Source organism: Capsicum annuum, chromosome 3, assembly GCF_002878395.1.
Source record: "Capsicum annuum cultivar UCD-10X-F1 chromosome 3, UCD10Xv1.1, whole genome shotgun sequence".
Classification (NCBI taxonomy): Eukaryota; Viridiplantae; Streptophyta; class Magnoliopsida; order Solanales; family Solanaceae; genus Capsicum; species Capsicum annuum.
Window position 1 is genome coordinate 14,461,537 of NC_061113.1, and position 11,723 is coordinate 14,473,259.

The following is an 11,723-nucleotide window of genomic DNA, read 5'->3' on the forward strand; positions in this document are numbered from 1 at the left end:
CAAAATACTATAATTACCAAAACCATATAGACTGCCTAATAAAAGCAAACAACATGAAAAAGTCATTTATAATGGAATTGTCAAAATAAAATCAAATATTTTAAATGAAAAAACACATAAAGTACCCCCTGATCTTGTTCGACTTTTTAAAAAGAATACCTAAACTATACTTTCGATCTATTACCCTATGAATCTTACTAAAATCGTTGTAAGTACACCATTTTGATGAAAATTTTAGCATTTCTCTTTTTTTTTTTAAAAGCGTGTGTTTGACGCTTTCTCCTTCTTCTTCCAGTTCACTGGTCTTTCCTTCTTCTCTTTCATTACTTCTTCCATTGTTGTTGATCTTAAATTGAATTATTTGCTAAAGTACGCTTCAATTGTTCTCCCTATTAAATTGAATTCCAAAAAAGAAATATTTCATTCAATTGAGGAATGCGGAGAACAAGTTTTTGGAGATGGAAAGGATGTGATTCCACTGACAACAAATTGGTATATCGATTACTATTTCAATAGTGGAATTGAAAACAATTTTACTGATCCTTTTGTCTACATTAGCATATTTTTCAATAAAAAATTAATTTTTCATATTGGGTTTATCGTCGGAAAATACCTTCTCGACGGAAAAAATGATGGCTACCATATCATGTCATATCTTTTTTACCCTTTTTTTTAATCTCTTTATCATTCTTCATTCAAGATGAACATAAGAATAATGTTGTAGACCGTTGGTGGATCTCAAATTGTGGAAAGCTCTCAGAAAAAGAATAAACCTCACAATAGGGATAGACAACACGACCCCAAGCACAATTGTGCTCTCCTTTGGATTTCTGTGTGTGTAGTGTCGATGTGTGAGTGTGTGTTTTTCACTGGATTATTGTGTGTGCGTGAGTGGAGTATTGTGTGAAGTTGTGAGAGTGTATGAATGGAGTATTGGAAAGATGAGGAAGACATCAATGAAGAAGAAGGTATTTTTAAATTTTTGAATAAATAATTTACACGTGACAACTTTTTATTGGTAATTTAAATCAAATTTTAACCATTTACACGTTTGATGTGCGTGTCTACACGCATAGGCAAAATTTAAGTCAAAATAGTATATTTATAATGGATTAAGTAAAGTTTAAGTATCTGTTTTTAAAAGTTGAACATGATCAGGAGGTAGTTTATGTATGTTCTAATTTTAAATTTATAACTTATATGAACGACTATTTAAGTTCTCCCTATTTAATTGGGTGAATATACAGTGTAGTCTTCTCCAAAAAAATTAAAAAAATGAGAAAAGACTTTGGTCTAAGTCTTCAGTAGCTGTACCTTCACTTTAATATTCTTGACTTATTATTCACATAGTTGATCAATCAATAAATAGATGGTAATAAAATAATCAATATATAGATGGTACATTTTACTTACGACGCTACATTGATGTCAAAAATTACGGCAAATTTAGGTGGGCTAGCTATTTTTTTTGGATCGATATAAATGGTAATTACCTCTTGATTTCCAAACTGAATTTAAAGTTAAATAGCTATTTTTATTATACTGAATAAATAAAAATCGACGGAGAAAGAACTTTTTGTATCAAGATATTTTGTTGAAGACAAGAAAATTAAATGCATAAATTCTAAAAAGTCAGAAGTCAGCTGAATTTAGGCATGGTTATTTAATTTTTCGAGCAGTCCATACCTAAATCAAACTGAATTTGACCCAAAACTTGATAAATATAAATCTTGCCCATGAGATAACATATCGATTAAAAGGATAGTCTGATGCATTAAAACACTCGTTTTATTTCTACATGGAATCTGGGAAAGGATCGAATCACAAGAATTTATTATACGTAATTTTATCTTAAGTTTCTGCTAGAAACTATTTTCACGGATTAAATCTATAACCTCTTGTTCACACGACACTAATTTTAAGAACAATTACTCCAAGGCCCTTTCAATCGATTAATTTTCCAAAATCACTTTCAATTTTCGCAAACCATTAACTTGATGTGCCAAGCCATAAGCAGTAGAGGATGGTTAACTGATCATTAGTTATTGAAATTGTATATACATCATATTAAGTGAGTACGTCAAAAATGCTTAATATATATAGATTGCGTAGGTGATTGTTCTTTATTTAAGAAATTATGAATTTGTACTTTCCATTACGTGCATAAAAAGGTAAGAGTTTAGGTATGCTTTTAATTTATAAAATTTTGTTCAGGTACATCAGTACAAGGAATCATTAATTAATTCAGATAACGTCTGCGAAATTTACCCAGTTATGATATTTATTTTCTTGTATTCTTATATAAATATTTACTAAAGATAGCATGAGAATTAAGACTAAAGTGTTGCTAAGAGCAGAAGAGTCACCAGTCACCACTAAAGATAAAAGATCGTGGTGAAGTGATAAGTACTCTTTCATCGTCAATTAAAGTTCTCCAATTCAAACATTAAATATGAAGTCGTCTTTGATATAATAGAAGAGGCTTTATTCTATAGTAAAATTTTTCGACGTGAATCTGAATTAGTCGGAAAGTCGGACTATAATGTTAAGAGCAGGAGAGTCTAATCAATGCATTTACTTATTTACAGAGAAGCAACTTTATCATTCAGATAAATTATTAAACTCTATTTGTTTTTCTTTTCAATTGATGAGTGTTTGAATAAACGACTTTTTTTTTTGGCCAACCAAAAAAAAAAAACGACTTTTTTAATTGAAAAAAAGATTTTAATCTGAAAGTACACCTTTTAAATGATTCTGACACGTACGAGAGAAGGCATTGTGTGGATATGCATGCCATAGTTGCATAGTTGACTTGAATTAATATATTGCCTTAGGTCGAAAACTAGCAATAACCTAGAGTTATTTAACAAAGAGATAGGAGTATCTTTTTTCAAGAACCAATACTAGGAAACAAAATGTAGTATTAGTACATATTTTAAATAGAACCACGATGTATGATAAAAAATGCACAAAAGAACAAAATAATACTCCCTCCGTTTTATAATAAATAAATTATTGAATTTTGATATATAGATTAAGAAAAAAATAATAAAGACATAAATTTAACATAACTTTTCATTTTACCCTCCAAAAAGCAAAAGTTAACCTTTAATACCTTTTCGAAAATTAATTGATTGTCGTAACTTTGAAAAAAAATTCAATGATTCAATTATTTTGAAACACCAATAAATACCCCAACAATTCACTTATTCCGAAACGGAGGGAGTATGTTTTGTTAATTAAGAGAAACCTCAAACGATTCAGGATTATCCAAAATCATTTAGCTAACAATTCTTTCTCTTAATCAATCTGAGACAATATATCAACACTACTATAGAGGATGTATTAAAATCCTTCTTGTATAAGGAAAATAAATACTTATATAGGAAATCTTTGTGTATAAGCAAAAAGGATATGGATACGATACATACTTCTGAAATGCAACTAAAAAGCACAAACCAAGTTTCGTTGAGCTCAGCTCGACTGCTATTCAAGCTAAAAGCCGAACACAAGCTCAGCTCAAGAGCTCAGCTCGTTTCATAAAACGAGCTTGAGCTGAACTTTTGTTCACAAACAGCTGGACTCATTTACAACACTCCTAAACACAAAGGTTAGTGAATCTTTTTGCTGGTGAATCATATAAGAGGTCATATATTCACCAGATTTTGGTTTATATTATACAAAAACAATCAGAATTGTTACAGATTTAACAACCCGAGTCAAACATCTAACAAGGCTGCATGCCGCAGAGCTAACTGAGGTGATAATGATCAAGTGTTCGGTTTGTTTCATCCTATTTTGCCCAGAAATGACTGCAAGAAAGTTAGATGTTAATGTTAAACTAGCACTAAAAGAACCAAAAGCAGAATGCACTTGATGTAGCCCCTATATTACTAATGCAATATATAAAAAGATTCTAACTTAAATCGGATCCAAAGACGACTTGTGAAATTCCAGAAGTAGCCTGCATGGCGATGGTTCACATAATGTGAAATTCTAGAAGCGATTATTTCTTCTTCTGTAATTCCTCTGCCTTCGCTGCTTCTTTCTCCTTGCCATCATAATTTTGTGTTCCAGCTCTTCAATGATTCTTTCAAGCCATTTCATATTTCCAGTTGAGATCAAGATATATATTATGGATAATCCGATACATAGTCCGGTTCCATACCCCATAAGAGCGGCTTTCCAAAAATCATTCAGAAATTCATAGTTGCTTTCTTCATCAAGCGTAGATCTAGCATAAGTTTCCTCCAATACTGAATCATCACCTTCATTACCACAACCTTTTGAAAGTGGGAATCCACGTAATCCGTCATTACCTTCATATGAATTGTTCTCAAAGGTATGAAATTGATTTCCTTGAGGAATGCACCCTTCGAGATGATTATAGGAGAGATTTAAGACTTCAAGAGATGTAAGAGAAGCAAATTGTGGTGGTATCGCTCCTACAAGATGGTTACCAGACAGGTCCAGTGATTCAACTGAAGATAAACTTCCAAGTGATTGCGGAATAGGACCTTGCAATCCATTATGAGATAAATTTAGAACGCGAAGTGCAATGAGTACACCTATCATACTTGGAATATGTCCTTCAAATTTATTGTTTGAAAGATCAATAGTGGTGTACAAAAACAAGATTCTCACAACTTCAAGCTCCATTCCCTTTGTTACGACAGCTATGGAGTTTTGGTAATACCCATCTTCATCATCACTCGGTGCCTTCTTTGATGGATCAATTTTCCTCATGGCTCTGAAATGTTGAAACAAACTCGTTGGTAAGTTTCCCGTGAAGGCATTGGAAGAGAGATCTAACAATCGAAGCTCAGGATACATGTTTTCACTCCCTAAAGTTCTAATGGGTCCATGCAACTTATTCAATCTCAAGCTTAAAACTCGCAACTCAAGAAGAGTTCCCAACCACATTGGAAATGTATCATTGAGGAGATTGTCCCCTAAATCAAGAACTTCCAGTTGTTGGCAATTTTTCAAGGATCGTGGAATTTTTCCCTCTAGCTTATTGCCATGCAAATTGAAGCTTTTGAGTGCACTTCCAATGCTAAAAGTTGTTGGAAGAGTACCGGAAAGATTGTTGTGCTGCATATCAAGAACTTCAAGATGACCACTCATGTTGCCAAAACATTGCGGAATTGCTCCCATTAGATTGTTTCTACCCAAATCTAGACCTTGTAGTGATGCTAAATTGCAAATAGACGGTGGGAGCTCTCCGCTGAGATTATTATGTGACATCATCACATACTCGAGGCCACTGACATTACCCAAACATTGCAGAATTTTTCCCTTCAAGATGTTTCTCCACAAATCCAGGACTGTCAGTGACGTCAAATTGCAAATAGATGAAGTAATTTCCTCAATCAGATTGTTGTCGTCGAGAAATAGGATTTGCATGTTTCTCAAGTTGCCAATGGAAGACGGAATTGGGCCATTGAGTTGATTATTGGATAATTCCAGATCATTGAGGTTGTTCAGATTCCCCAACACACTAGGAATTGGGCCAGAGAGTTGATTATTGGATAATTCCAGATGATTGAGGTTTTTCAGATTCCCCAACACACTAGGAATTGGGCCAGAGAGTTGATTATTGGATAAGTCCAGATCATTAAGGTTTTTCAGATTCTCCAACTCATTAGGAATTGGGCTAGAGAGTTGATTAGCAGATAATTCCAAATTATTGAGGTTTTTCAGATTCCCCAACTCACTAGAAATTGGGCCGGAGAGTTGATTAGCAGATAATTCCATATCATTGAGGTTTTTCAGATTCTCCAACTCACTAGGAATTGGGCCAGAGAGTTGATTATTGAATAATTCCAGATAATTGAGGTTTTACAGATTCCCCAACTCACTAGGAATTGAGCCAGAGAGTTGATTCAAATAAAGAAACAAAAAGGACAAGTTGTTCAAATTCCCCAATGAAGCAGGAATAGAGCCATTAAGGAAGTTCTTGCCCAAAGATAGCTTAGTAAGAGATCTTAGCTGACCTATTTCTCCTGGAATGGGACCATTTAAATGGTTGTCAAATATGCGGAGGATCTGAAGCTTGACTAGTGAGCCGATCTGTGATGGGATTGTGCCCGAAATTTGATTGCAATTCAAGTCAAGATAGATAAGATTAGTGAGATTACCAATCTCCGGTGGGATGGTGCCAGAGAGACTGTTCATGCTAAGATCAACGTATTCAAGAAAAGGGAGGGATGAAAACGGAAAATCAAAGAGGGTACCAATGTTTCTAGAATTTGTAATATTCAACCTGTTTATCCTACCATTAAAGCAAACAACTCCGTACCAGTCGCTGCATGCATCGGAACTTGGTTGCCATGAAACCAATAAGGAATTATTTTGGTTCTTGAAAGTTGATTTCCATTTGAGCAGAGCAGTTGCTTCCTCAGTGGAAGCAAAAGTAATTGTAAAGAGAGTGAAAAACTGAAGTAAAGAGAATATTTTCGAGCTCTTCATCATATACTGCTAATTAAGTAATTGTGTGTTGATTATTTTGTTTGTTAATGGATGAGGTTCACTATTTAAATTGCAATAAACCTGAATAAGTCTTGCGTGTCATATAAGGCGCAGCATCAGAAAAACTTCCTAAGTCAATGAGTCTTTGTCTTAAATTAAGAAACTCTGGTATCTCGAGCTTTCCAATTAAGAAAATTAATTATCCATGCCAAAACTTTTCATGGTGGTTTCTCGAGGTCAATACACAAGTCTTCATATTACTGTGTAAATCACGAAAAGCACAATCACTAATTTTCTTTGTGGTCCACTTGAATATATCTGTTGAAATGTATGACTTGTCATGAAAACTACCACACACAAATTCATGTCTCTTTGAATTTTCATTTGATGTTACTACTCATTAACTAAACTTATTCTTTACTCTAATCATCAAATATTATGTGTAGTTGTTTGAACAATAAAAAAATATCCTTTTTTCTTATTCGTTCATAGATAATAGCGCAAATTATGATCTCAATTTATTTTATTGAAACACAAATTATTCATAGACTAATAATGAATCTTTTTTGGTATAATAAGACAATATTTTCCAAGTCTTGATGAGAAATTTCAAACAAATCCTTTTCACTTGCAAATAAATAAAAAGATATAGTTCATTACCAATACAGTCTTTCCACTTTAACATTATCACAAAATAAAGTTCTTAATAGAAAAATGAAAAAGGGAATGGAATAATTTAATTTAATTCAGACAAAAATCATATGGTATGTGATGCAGATCCGTTTGGTTCTCATTTCTCATCTTTAAACTAGTGGAGCATATCTTGGTAACATTAAAGTCACAAAATTCATGCTATAGAAATTTCAAAGAAAGCTACATCACAAAAATTCATTCAATTTGATGTAAAATTCCAAAGCTTGCAAAAGAAAAAAATAGGAAAAAAACAAAACAAGTGGCAAATCCTTATACTTGATTAGACATTAATTTATTTATGTGGACCAGTTTTATTAAAAAGAGAATACTTTACTGTGATCTAATGAAGCGTATTTAAGTAGCTAAAAGAGTAGAAAAATGAAGTCAAGAAAAACTTTGTAAGTTTTGCTGTGAAAATTTCATTTGAAAACTACAACAAACAAATCTATATCTCTTTGAATTTTCAACGATCAGGTGTAGTTAGTTTGAACTATAACTACTTATTTATTGGTAAAAGATAGCAGGTATCCGACAGGATAATTGAGTTCTACACAAGTTGGCAAGAACACAGCTGCCACTGAAATTAAGGAGAAATTATCTCCATATGCATGCTGCTTTAATTTTTGGGACATGGACTTAAAACTTTCTTCTACGAACTATTACTAATCGTCTTTGTTTCCAATCACAAAGTCGTCAATTTTATTCCTTTGTGCTCTTATTATCTTCCTTCGTCAACAGTACTGAGTTCTATAATTAAACATGGATGCAAATACGACATATTAGCTCATCTTTATGGCATGCTTCCAATAGATTGCAACAATTCATGTCTGGTAGATTTACGAGACAAACTTCTTACTGTCGGATAACATTAGGCACATAACTATATACCTTTACAAGAAGCATTACGCATATGGAAACCTGCGAGTTCGTTTTGCATTCTTGAAAACGATCAGCTGATGGTCTCATCTCTCTTTTCAGAGGTGATGGTGCAAATTACATCCTCCGTGCCATTGCTGTTGCTGGTGCGTTGGCTGGATATCATAGGCTTCACATGATTGTTCTGGTGGTTCGAAAATTCAGGCCATATGAAGTGTCCTTTACGATACTGCAATGTGAGGATTCTTTTGGATCGATGTTTTACATTTTCCCGAGTTAATAATAGAAAGAAGTGGAAAAAGTTTACTTACAAAACGCATAATACATAAACATGCGCGCGATAATACTATTGCATCTCTAATGAGCATTCCACTTCACCTATTGAATGATGTGATTTCTTTGGTCGAAACCATTTTCTTTCCCTTTGTAAGGTGTCCCTCTTGGATTCTTCACCTACTCTTTTACAACAACAACAAACCCAGTGTATTGAGGTCTAGGGAGGGTAAAATGTACGCAGTTCATACCGCTACCTCCGAAGAAGTAGAGAGGCTATTTCCGATAGACCCCCGACTCAAGATAGAGAACAATACACAAGGTCGTAATGAAACCTGAAGTAGGATGGATGACATAATAGAAATAAGGAATAAGAAATAATAAAATAGATATCAGAGAAATACGAAATAAGAGAAATACTAGCAATTCGAAATAAGAAATAGGACACCTGTAGTTACCCACCACACCCAAACTCTCCTGACTAGAGGCTCCTACTAATGGACACAGTCCTAAGATTACTAACCCGGCTAAACAAGGGCTCTTCTAACACCTTGCTACAACCCACACACTCACACTAGCCTTCTACCCTTGTCTACGATCCTCCACACCTTCCTATCTAGGGTCATGTCCTCGGTAAGCTGAAGCTGCTTCATGTCATTGTTAGGGTTTTTGCCCAGATTTTCTTACTATATTTAAGTTTTACTTTTTCTTAGAAGGAAAATAAAAGTTACGATAATTACTTTTATTTTTCCTGAAAAAAAAAGTAAAATTCTTTTCCATATTTGGCTAACCTCTTTCTTGGAGGTAAGGTTTTTGACATCTATAAATAGAAGACCCCCTTCTCATACCATAACACAATAGCATCCACAATGTAGTCTTTTAAGATTTTCGTTTAGGGGGAGATTTTCTCTCTTATTAGTTTTATGTTTTTAATATTAGGTTTTATATGTAGGCCAATTGGCCAAATCATATAATAAAATTATATTTTTAGTATTGTTTTTCGTTGTCATCCTATTTATCGTCTCATAGTTTGCAAACTTTAAGCTTCTGCATGACGCCCTCTCGATTTTGAACCCAACAAGTGGTATCAGAGCCAATGGTTCAAAGATCAGATGGTTCGATTGGGGATAGTTTTAAGAACAAAGTTGCAACAAATTTGATGATAATGAAGATATATGTCCAAAAGCTATATGTGGAGATAATTGTCAATCATATTTTCAACAATCCTGCTGTCACATATTTGAAAATAAAGCTCACTTTTAACCTTGCAAAAAGGCTCCAATATTTTTAACCCGAAAAGGGCTCATATACTTTTAACCCAAAAGCTCTATTTTTAAGCATGTCAAGCAACAGTGATGTAGAATATGTGAAGAACAAAGATTATGCAAAAAAAGAAGGAGGATCAAGAATATTTTGAAGAAAATCAAGCCAAAAATGGGAGATTTGTTAGGGTTTTTGTCCTGATTTTCTTACTGTATTTAAGTTTTACGTTTTCTTAGAAGGAAAATAAAAGTTACCATAATTATTTTTACTTTTCCTGAAAGAAAAAGTAAAATTCTTTTCTATATTTGGCTAACCTCTTTCTTGGAGAAAAGGTTTTTGACATCTATAAATAGAAGATTCCCTTCTCATACCATAACACAATAGCATCCACAATGTAGTCTTTTAAAATTTTCGTTTAGGGGAAGATTTTCTCTCTTATTAGTTTTATGTTTTTAATATTAGGTTTTATATGTAGGCCAATTGGCCAAATCATATAATAAAATTATGTTTTTAATATTGTTTTTCGTTGTCATCTTATTTATCGTCTCATAGTTTGTAAACTTTAAGCTTCCGCATGACGCCCTCTCGATTTTGAACCCAACAGTCATGTCTAATCACTTCTCTCCAATATTTCTTCGGCCTACCTTTACTCCTCCTGAAGCCATCCAAAGCTAGTCTCTCACACCTACAAACTGGGACATCCATGCTCTTCCTCATCACATGCCCAAACCATCTCAGCCTTCTTTCCCGCATCTTGTCCTCCACCGAAGCCACTCCCACCTTCTCCCAGATAATCTCATTCCTAACTCTATCCTCTCTAGTAAGCCCACACATCTAACGCAACATTCTTATTTTCACCACCTTTAATTTTTGAATATGGGAGTTCTTGACTAGCCAACACTCTGCTCCATACAGTAAGGCTGGACGGACTGCCACTCTATAGAATTTGCCTTTAAGCTTAAGGGGCACCTTTCTATCACACAACACTCCTGAGACGAGCCTCCACTTCATCCAACCCGCTCCAATACGATTAAAGACATCATCATCAATCTCACCACTACCCTGAATCATAGACCCAAGATACTTAGAACTATCCCCCTTACAAACATCCTGGGAATCCAACCTCACCACCACTTCGTCCTCCTGTCCCAAGTCACTGAACTTGTATTCCATATACTCCGTCTTTATTGGATCAATAATTGATCTAGTGAAGCATATTAAGTGTCCAAAAGAGTAGGAGAATGTCATTCTCAAACATTAGATACGATTAAGTCATGTAATCAAATGCCTTTTCTCGGTATTATAAGACGAGATTGAGGGATAATTTTTCGAAACCATCATCATGTACTGTTAAACGATTTTGAGTTAATAATTTTTTTTGTTGATGGATGAAATTGGTATAGGATACACTATTTATATTGCAATAAACCAATACAAGCCTTGCGTGTAAAATAAGGTGAATGACTTTCAAGTCAATGAGTGTTTATCTCAAATTAATAAGTGTAGTTATTATGTGTTTGGCTAATGATGTTTTTATGTGTAGTCATATGAACAAATCTATCAAAAACTAATCAAAGATGCCCTGAACATGGATAATGGAATGTTGAATAACTTCGTTTGAAAGTTCCTTCAACTCATTTTAAATTTTCGAATCAAATTAAATTTCAAATAATTAAATACATTTCGTTGGTCCTAAAAGAAAAGGAAAACAGAGGAGAGAAAAATGTAGTCAAGAGAGACTTTGCAAGTCTTGCTGTGTAAATTTCATATGAAAATTATAACACACAAATCCATTTCTTTTTGAATTTTTGTTTGATGCTACTACTCAACAGAATATATTCTTTACTCTAATCATCAACCATCCTATGTAGTTAGTTTGAACTAAGGGTGTCAAACGGGCCGGTTCTGGCCCACATAATTAAACCAGCCCGGTTTGACTCGGCCCGGTAAGCCCAAGGGCTTTAGGGATCCGAGTCCTGGTCCAGTTGGGTTTTTGATTTGGGCCCGGTTAATTCGGCCCGGACCCAACCTAATTTGGGCCCGCCGGTTAATCGGCCCGGCCCAATTAAGTTTTTTTTTTTTTTTTTGAAAATTCAGAATTTCACAAAATGAAATTAAAAACTTAGTTTTAATACATTATTAATTTA

At 34.0% G+C, this 11,723-nt stretch overlaps 1 long non-coding RNA gene and 1 pseudogene across 1 annotated transcript; both read right to left on the bottom strand.

Annotated features, from left to right (window-relative positions):
• Positions 1-3,384: 3,384 nt before the first annotated feature.
• LOC124897005 lies at positions 3,385-8,688 on the bottom strand. Its single transcript, XR_007053421.1, has 3 exons — positions 8,352-8,688; positions 8,053-8,269; positions 3,385-3,812 (listed from the first exon to the last, which is right to left on the bottom strand). It is a non-coding gene; the product is annotated as an uncharacterized LOC124897005 (long non-coding RNA).
• Positions 3,612-6,731, bottom strand: LOC107848783 (annotated as a pseudogene).
• Positions 8,689-11,723: the final 3,035 nt, after the last annotated feature.